Raw genomic sequence first — 10,497 nt, forward strand, 5'->3', positions numbered from 1 at the left:
CTGTCTTCGACTGACAAGGCTATTTTGTTGTCATCGCTTGTAGTACAAAACACTGTGGTACCTAGGTTGTCATCACAAAGGTTAGGAGTGACATCAGGTACTTGGATGATGTCAAGAGGCTTCTCTTTTACTTCGTAATGGCGAGGGCACTGTTTGAAGTGGGATGCACGTTTGTTTCCTAACATGTAAGTTTTGAAGGAGTGGATCTCGGATGACGTATGCATTCTATTCAAGCATATGTCGCCCACAATTACCCAGCCTAGATCAAGTTTTTGTGCATAAGGGGCATCATCAGGTCCATTGCACTGCTTGCGTACTCTGAGAATGTCTGACGATGCCTAGGGAGAGCACAAATATATGCTTTGCAAGATGGATGGATGGATGGATGCAGTATTTATACTCTTCTGATCTGAACACACAATTACTTCAACAACGCAATAAGGTGCTCCTGCCCATTTGATTCCCCATTGGGGGGGCCGTTAAACATGTGACCACTTGTAAGCCTCACAGATCGGGGTTGCCCCCTTGGGTTGAGGGCGTGGACAGGCTCTCAGTGGGTACAGGATCGCACTTGAGGGGATTATCTGGTTTTAAAGAAGTCTCTGGTTAAGCGAGTCTTCGTGGCGGAAAGGAAATGTAAGAACCCCCTGAAGAAGACCATAACCTTTGAGGTCGAAATGCATTGGGGCATTTCCATACATCGGATGGTGCAATTCCAAATGTAACAATGTATCACCCTTGATGTATAACCTTTCCTAGCCTAATTTGTCACGCCTTGTATATACCAGAGCTCATATTTTAATTAATTTTTTATATATGTTTTGTGTCCAACCATTTTTTGAAATAAATCTGTGATTTTTACAAAATATTTGCTGCTAAAAAGCCCTGTGGGGAACCTTACACTTTTTTTTCAGTTGGGTTCAATGAAGCTGAAGCTGAGATCGTTTCTCGTCCAGGCTTGATCATTGATTAACCTGCAAAAATATGCAAATGGAGGAAAAGATACGTTATAGTCTCTTTTGAGCCTTGTTGTGCCCATTTCTCTTGCAGGCTGTATGGCAGTTTAGACACCACTGGATTGACACCATGAGCAGTGTCCGGGAAGCATAGTCCAGGTAGGCGTGGGTCTGTCTTTGCCAACTCCAGCTCCATGAGAAGGTCACTCAGATCTTGGAGCTTGCGGTAGTTTTTGTTCCTTATTTTTGGGAAGTTTTGCAGTCTCTTGAATATTCTATGGCTTCAGAGCTACCATAGGCTTGCTCAAGTCTTGCCCATGCAGCAACAAGACCTGCATTTGGGTGGTCAATATGCACTGTTCTCAGTCTTTTAACATGATCTGCAGATTCTAGCCCCAGCCACTTTATGAGCAAATCAAGTTCCTCCTTGGTAGTAAGGTTGAGATCAGCAATGGCAGCTTTGAAGGTTGATCTCCAGGCCCTGTAGTTCTCCAGACAGTCGCAAAACCTTGAGAGAGTAGTGTTAATGAGCTCATGACGTACCATATATCTTGTAAAGTCATTCAAGTCTGATCTCTCACTCTTCGGTTCCAAAGTAACTTGTGGAACCCCTGGGGTGTGAAAGTTCTCTGGTGAAGTAGGGTGAGGTTTACCAGGATGAAATGATGTTGCAGGAGCGTTTAACTGTGGTGTAGTCCCTAAGGTTTGTGCTGGCTGTGGCTTGATGCTGGAAGTCACCTTGTTGTCAGCAAGAGGTGATGCGGTTTGCTGCATAGATGCACTTGTGTTGTAGACTTGAAGAGGCTCAGGCATTTGAAGCTGAGAGGTCTCTCTGCTGAGAGTCAGAACAGTGTTGTTAGTAAGGCATACAGGAGATAACTCTGTATAATTGGAAACCTTATGCTTTAGTACATATTCACTGGTGCGTTCAACTGTGTCTTGCAGTTCCACTGGGATGGACCAGTCTAAGTTAGCACTTTCTCCCATCGATTGTTTGAGGAACCTCAGCCTTGCTAAGGCAATTGCTTCCTCCTTTTGCATTTACAGAATCTTTAATTGGGTATCTGCCTCTGCTTGTTGAGCCTTCATCTTTGCCTTTTGTGTCTTTAATTGGGAATCTTCCTCACTTGTTGAGCTTACATCTTTGCCTTTTGTGTTTCTATTTCTGCTTCCATTCTGGTAATGGAGCTTTGCGCTTTATTTACTTCCAGAATTGCGCGGGCCTCTATTAGCTTGTTGCTTAATGTTGAACTTCTAGAGTGAGAGGATCTAGAAGAACGTGCAGTGTGCTTTGTTGATGTGGATCTGTGAGATCTGGTCTCCTGCAGTTGAGCAATGCGGAGCTCTGCCTTACACTGGGCATTTTGCACTAACAGATCCCTTTGTTGGTTTAGTGCATTGGCGCTGGTCAGTTCTGCTGAAGACTCCTCTATTTTACAGTCCTGCAAGAAAGCTCTGTATTTTGCAAACAGCTGCTGGTACACGGCAGATAAGCAATCTATAGAATCTTAGTTCAGCTGGTTGATCATTTAAGTGTGAAAAAAATGATATGCAATATGAAGTTCTGTCCCATAAGTCTGACAGATTGCTGGAGAACTCATCTCTAGTGGTTTCATAGTTCTGTGTAAGTTTTATTGGATGTTTGGGTCTTACACTCTGTTCGGCAATATCTGCAGAATCTGCTCCCTGTACATCTGCGGGTCCAGAGGCATGTTGAATCTGCATTGGTTCAGCCACAAAAGGGTGCTCACAGTCTTGTCTAGACATCTTAGTACCATTTCTTGCAAAAATGTATGTCTCTTTAAGAAGACAAACAGCAGCTTAGACAGGTGGGGCAACACAGTTCAATGTAGAGAGACAGTTTAACATTCACATGAGGTGCAGTAAACTCGTGCGACCATGTGCTTCACAAGATGACGGATGGCACGGAGCTTGATTGCAGAACAGGTGCACACATATACACTGCAGGCTGTGGGAATTCTATACATCTTTTGACTATTCTTACTCCGATTGCTGTGAAGCGATTTATCCCTTGTGAGACCTCTATGCCTGGCCTGTATAAGATATAATCACTGAGGACAATCCTCAGACAGTTTGAACTCACCTCCACAGAGGTGCTTTTATTCTGAACATCAGGATACAGCGGATGACAGGATACAAACAGATGAATAGGTTGTGGTATTTATGTAGTCAAAAGATTAATGTAGCTTACTATACAGAATACATGTGCCCTGCTACATGTGGCTTGTAGCTGCATCCATGACACAGAAAGTACAATCACAGGAAAAAGGGTGTACATACAAAAGGAAGTGTGTCATAACATCAGGGAAAAGAAACATGAAAAAACAAGTGCATTACCACAAAAGGTCACTAGATGGCAGCATGTGAATTAAATATAAACATCCGTAGAAAATGGTTAGGAAAACAGTCTATATAAATTCTATGCCCCGTTGGGGCAGCACAACACCACTGCCATGGAACAAGTTATCTGTGGTAAGCTACAGCCCAACTTCCCTTGTATGGAGAATTAAGGAGGAGAGGGGGGAAGAAAGACCTGGTACCAAACCAGGGGCAGTGCCTGTAAATGAGACAGTTGAGAGCCATGTTTTTGTTTTGGTTTTTTTTTGTCCAGTTCCTAGCAAACTGGCCAAAATGCACCCAGTCGGTGGCCCTGTGGGCACCCTCCCACCTGACATTCTGGAATTAAAATCACAGGAGCTGGGTGAAAAATTGCTGGCTGAACACCATTTGGCACTGTGTGTTAGAGTACAATACCCCCAGCAGGGGATTCGTCCATCCCTCTCCTTAGCATGAATGATGGAATCTGTTGAAATGTCAGTCAAAACAGGAACAGAAAACGTCATAGCAGGCTGAGGGTATGTATTTATAAAAGTAGACTGCAGCAGATAAGTTCTGCTGGAAGGTTCTGGTATTTATTTATTTATTTTTAAAATACTATATTGATACCGACAAAACGGAACCTATTTTACACCCACTTTATTAACGCTGATAAACAATGGGACTTTTTTTTTTTTTTTGAGTGGACAGTGTGTCATAACAGCGAGCCCTCAGCAGTCACTGGGCTGTCACATCATATCACAGGGGAGAAGACATGCCGCACTGAGGAAGACGCTCCTTCAGCCAATCAGCGCTCAGCTTACATAACACAACTGGAAGGAAGTGATGTGTGTGCAGCGTGCCCGGTGTCAGCTGATCGCCTCCATCCCTCCCCCAGTCACAACTGGTGATGGTGCTTTGCCCGGAGTGTAGCCGGGGAATACACACACCCAACCCCCCCCCTGCACTGGGATCCGGCCTCCGATCACTGCTGACAAGGGTGTGTCTGGTAACTCAGATCACTGCCAGCACCTACTATTGGGGAAGGATGGACGTTACCATTATCTATACCTTGTACTGGGGAGGGATGGACATCACCATTATACAGTATATATCCCTTGTACGACAGAACGGACCCCCCCTCCCCCCGATCGGGCTGACCCCCCGCTGAGAATGGGCTGACACCTGAGCAGGATGGGTGACATCCGCTGCGGGCCCTCCGTTGATGCCATCCAGAACCGCAAGCGCCGGGAAAAGGAAACAACGAGACCCCCGCAGCCGACCACGCTGCTGCTCTGCTAGCCAAAAAACAGAAGTGATGCGAGAATGCCCCGTGAACCCGGAAATGACGTGTCGGCTAACCCAAAAATGAGCCAACGAAGGATCATATAGAGGAGGAGGAGGGGTATATAGCCCTCAGATTCCTCCTACAAATTCAGGCTAGCCTCCGGCCAGCCTTCTAACATGTAGTCTATGTATGTGAACTATTAAAAATTGTTATATTTTTCTATACGTGCCGTTAAAGTCCATTTTTATCCTTCCATACACACATATGTACCAACAGTACAAAGTTCTACAGTAGTGCAGGGTGTGCCTGTACAGAACTGAGAGCAACTATAAAAGTTCTTTCTTCCTTATAATTTCACAATGAGTACAATTACAACACATTGTACTAATTCAGCAATCACCCCTCAGTCATTGTTAATGGAGTAGCATTCTACCCCTCCCCCTGTGATAGTGGTAGAGATTTCTATACCCTAGGCCCAAGCACTCTCACATGAGTGAGGGAGTTACATCATCACTCTCCATATCATCCAACACTAGGAATTGCAATGTAGGCAAGAGCAGTGAGGGAGCACTTTTTATCAGTGACGGCTGATGCTCAATTTTATGGAGGGGCAGCAAAAAAAAAAAAAAAAAAAAACACCCAACCCCCCCCCGTTCGGTCGATCAAACCCCCCACCCCTTGGCAAACAAAGCCCCCCCCTTCACTTGGTGAACAAACCCCACGTCGCTCGCCCATCCGCCCACCAGCCCCTCACTTACACCATCCAGGTTGCGGGCAGCTTCTGCGGTTTCCCCTTGTGTCTCCTCCTCGGTGGCTTCCCCGTTGCTTCTGCTCCAGCCAGCCAATACGATCACTTCTCCTCTCGCCCAATCGGGTCTTAAGACCTGCTTCCTGATTACCCGGGAGCAGAAGCAGGAAGACAATAGCAAATATTAATTCGCTATTGTCACACAAGTGGGTGGGCTTGTGGCACAGTGCTCTGTGCCCTGAGTCCACCCTTTTTGAAGTCAGAGCCTCAGGCTCTAATCACGTGCTTTAAGAAAGAAACACAAAAAAAAAACACCTTGAAATCCATGCATTAGGCACCCTGCATGTAGATTAGGGGCTGGGCGCATGGATTGGGAGGGGTGGAGCCCCTGCGCCCCTAATGCAGTGGCCGCTACTACTGATATAGTGAGTTTTAGGGCTTAAGGGAGGGCCCCTTGCAAACACACTGACACTTTACACTGAAATAGCAGTGTAACAGTGTCCTTTTAAAGCAGTGAATGCTAACGTACAGAATAAGCAGGCATTAGGAAAGATTTACTATGTATCTCTCTTCTTTTATGCATTGCAAAGGCTGTGAGCAGAGGCAAGCTGCAGCAGTTTGCCACTTCAGTGTAAGCTGAGAAAAAATATGAGCACATTTTAAATTTATAAACATTGTTTAACATTCTTGGGGTACTGGAACAATCCATGGTTTTTGCTGCCTCTTTGTCTATATGTTATAAACATCATTGCCAATACTGCATTATTGATATTAAAAAAAAGGTCATTCTAGCTGCTGCAAGTGGATGGAAACCCGATTCGTGAAATTTGAGCTGGGCACATATAACTGCAGTGTTTTCTTATCTCTCTTCAAAGTACTAAGTCCCGTGGCTTTCTCCTGCTCCGTTCTTCTGTTATCAGCATGATAACTTCTGACAAGTTCTCTGTCAACTGAGATAAAACCAGCCTGAAATTTGTGTCAGGGTGGGTGCTATAAATAGATTAGCAGAAAGCTGGTCAATTCACAGCACAGCTCTGCAAGTCTCTGCCTATGAGGAGAAGGGTGTGTGTGCGCCTTTCCTCCAATCAGCTGTCTCACAGTGTATGGCAAGACTCTCCTCCCCCTGCTGGAACAGGAAGAGAAAACAGGACGTGCACTTTCTAAACAGTATATAAAGCTGAAGACAGCAGATATACATGTAAAACGTATATGCCGCCCTTAGTCACAATGAGAAGGCTGAGGTTCTTGTCTCACAGATGTTTAATGTACACATTAAGTTCTTACACCAACACTTACATCAACATGGTAGAACTAAATAAAGAGAAATATGCAGGACAAATCAGACATACAGTGAATTACATTTAAAAACACAGACACCTGTAACTTTATAACAGATACCACTTTTGCCTGCTTGTGAGCTAAGAGAGGAGTTTTGTATCTTGAAGATTCTTGGTAGATGGCTTACTTTACACACAAACAAAACACTTTAAACCTTGCAAGAACAGCACAGATAATCTTCTTCCAGTTGCAAGAAAAACAGGCAGGAAGCTAGCATGTAATAATGCATGATGGGGGAAATAAATGAACAAGTAAGCACACATGCGTCATCTAGAGGAAATTAACTGTATAGTCACAGAAATGTTGTGCTTGCCAGTACAGCTTATGTAGGGAGATTTGTTTAATCTCTGTGTATCATCTGGGACTGTTCACTTCACTGGGTCAATGTGATGGTTTACATCCACTTTAAAAGCGGAACTTTACCTATATTAACTTGATAAAAAGTAATGTTCTTTAGCAAGGAACATACATTCCACATTAACATAGTTCCTAACTGTCCCTGAGTTCGAAGGGCTGTCCCTGATTTGGAACAATGGCCCTCTGTTCCTGTTTCCTCCTCATTTGTCCCTCATTTTGGTCTGATCTATATAGATTGTGAGGGGGTTAGCTCGGCAGCGGGTGTGTGACCCTGGATGGGTTCACCACACAAAATCAGGCACAGCAGACAGCGTTATAGGTGAAAAAAAAAAAAGTGTGGTTTATTTAGACTATATGCATTGAAAAATAACAGCAAAACAAAAAGAAACATGATAAGAAATCCTGGTCAGCTTGACCGCTTACTACACACGTAGATTCCCTATTTAACAACCAGGTGCAGCCTTATGCTGCCCCAGCCCCTATTTCAGAAGTTTGCCACACAGGCGTTGACTCACCGCACAGGATAGATACCACACTACACAAACACAGAACTGGTTCCAGGATGGAGCATCTCCCTGAGCATTCTGGGGTTTTTTGTATAGGTCTTATTGAGCCCACTTATTTCAGCTGGGCTCATTAACTCTTCCCCTGCAGAACTCCCAGCACTCCCCCTAGTGGTATAAGTCAGCATAAAGCCTGAACCTAGGGCATACATATTTTCCATCCTGGATGCAACCAGGTGATTTTACCTGCCTGCTGTCACATACCCCCCCCTCTTGTTTCAACCTTGGGGTTGGAACACACGCAGTCAGGCACACATGTACCCGAGACAAAGCATCCACATTCCCCATTTTAACGCCAGGGCGATGCTTTACTGTAAACTTGAATTCCTGTAGGGCCAGGAACCACCTATTTATCCTTCTATTGGTCTCCTTGTTTTGAGCCATCCACTTTAAAGGAGCGTGATCAGTAACCAGTCAAAGTGCCTACCTAGCAGATAGTACCGAAGGTAATCTAGAGCCCACTTCATCGCTAAACACTCCTTCTCAATCGTGGCGTAATTTACCTCATGGGACTTCAATTTCCTGCTGAGGTAAATGACCGGGTGCTCTTCCCCGTTCCAGACCTGGGATAACACTGCTCCTAACCCAACGTCTGATGCATCAGTTTGTACAACAATGTCCTTAGACAAGTCTGGTGAGTACAACAGTGGCTGGCTACATAAGGCTGTTTTTAAGGACTGGAATGCTGCTTCAGCCTCTGGGGACCATTTAACCATGACAGACTCTTTCCCTTTTGTCAGGTTGGTGAGGGGCACAGCCTGAGAAGTAAAATGGGGAATGAATCGCCGATAATAGCCAGCGATTCCCAGAAAGGCTCGTACCTGCTTCTTGCTGTTGGGACATGGCCAGCTCTGTATGGCCTCGACTTTATCGACTTGGGGTTTTATCACTCCCCTCCCAATAGTGTACCCAAGATATTTGGCCTCCTCTTGTCCACTGGTACACTTCTTTGGATTGGCCGTAAACCCAGCTTCCCGGATAGAGTCTAGGACTGCTTGCACTTTTGGCAGATGTGAGACCCAATCTGTGCTATGGATAATCACATCATCCAGGTAAGCTGCAGCATACTTCTGATGGGGCCCAGAATCTTGTCCATTTTCCGCTGGAATGTTGTCGGTGCATTTTGTAACCCAAACGGCATTCTCTTATATTGGAACGCCCCATCTGGGGTTACAAACGCAGTTTTTTCCCTGAGCAACTCGGCCAGGGGAATTTGCCAATACCCTTTGATGAGATCGAGAGTTGTCATGTATCGGGCTGTTCCCAGCTGGTCGATCAACTCATCTATATGAGGCATGGGGTAGGTGTCCAATTTTGTAACTTTATTCAATTGTCGAAAAACGTTACAAAACCGTCAGCTCCCATCAGATTTGGGCACTAGTACAATAGGACTGGACCAGTCACTCTGGGACTCCTCTATCACACCTAATTCCAGCATCCTTTGAACCTCCCCACGTATTGCCTCCCAATCGGGCCTCTGGTATTCTATAAGATTTTAGTTTTACCCTTTCTCCTGGCGGGGTGATAATGTCATGCTCTACGCCAGATGTATGTCCCGGCAGCTCAGAGAAAATCTTTGTTGCGAAGTACAAACTCTTTAACCTCCTGTTGTTGGGGTTTCGATAAGGTAACTGGGATTCCAAACTCAGGAACTAAGCAATCAGACTGGGCCGGTGACAAAGTCTCTGCAACTATCTCTCCAGGCTTTCAGCAGATTGACGTGATACATCTGTTCTGACTTTCGCCTTCCTGGCTGTCTGACCCTGTAGTTCCCCTCACCCATTTTTTCAATTATTTTGTATGGACCTTGCCATTTGGCCAGGAATTTGCCTTCAACCGTAGGGACTAGCACCAATACCCTATCCCCCGGGGAAAAGATATGGGTCTTTGCCCTACGGTTGTACACTCTCTGCTGTGCTAACTGCGCTTGGGCCAAATGTTCCTTTACGATTGGCGTTACCTGTGCAATTCTATTTTGCATCAGGGCAACATGCTCAACCACACTCCTGTGGGGAGAACTCTCATTTTCCCAAGTTTCCTAGGCGATATCCAACAGCCCTCTTGGGTGTCTCCCATAGAGTAACTCAAAGGGTGAGAAACCCGTAGAGGATTGGGGTACCTCCCTAATGGCAAACATCAAATGTGGTATTAGACAGTCCCAATTCTTTCCATCTTTATCCACCACCTTCTTTAACATTTGTTTTAGGGTTTTGTTGAATCTTTCAACCAACCCATCTGTTTGGGGATGATACACAGATGTACATAATTGTGTCACTTTGAACAACTTGCATAGTTCTTTCATAACCCGGGAAAGGGTGTACCTTGGTCCATAAGCAGTTCCTTACAAATACCCACGCGGCTAAAAACAAGAGCTAGCTCTTTGGCTATAGTTTTGGCCGAGGTATTTCAAAGAGGAATCACTTCCGGATAATGGGTGGAATAGTCCAATATAACTAAAATGTACTGATGCCCCCTAGCAGACTTCATTATCGGACCTACCAAATCCATTGCGATCCTCTCAAAGGGGACCTCAATGATAGGAAGAGGTACCAGCGGGTTACGGAAATGTTGCATAGGTGCCGATTTCTGACACACAGGGCAGGAGGAACAATAATTTTCTGTTTCCTTTATGACCCCAGGCCAAAAGAATCTCTGCAATACTCCCTCTCTGGTTTTCTCTGTCCCCAGATGACCTCCAAGAATGTGCCCATGGGCCAATTCTAACACCAACTTCCTGTAAGGTTTGGGCACCACAAGTTGCTCAATGGTTTCTTCTGCCCTTTAAGCCACTCGATACAGCAGGTCCCTATCCACAGTGAAGTACGGGTAAGGGCAAGTCTTGTCTGGGTTCACTAATTCGTCATCTATTTTCACCACATTTTCCCGTGCCTTTATTAGGGTGGGGTCTTT

The sequence above is a fragment of the Aquarana catesbeiana genome, linkage group LG04 (genome assembly GCF_042186555.1).
Source record: "Aquarana catesbeiana isolate 2022-GZ linkage group LG04, ASM4218655v1, whole genome shotgun sequence".
NCBI classification, from domain to species: Eukaryota; Metazoa; Chordata; class Amphibia; order Anura; family Ranidae; genus Aquarana; species Aquarana catesbeiana.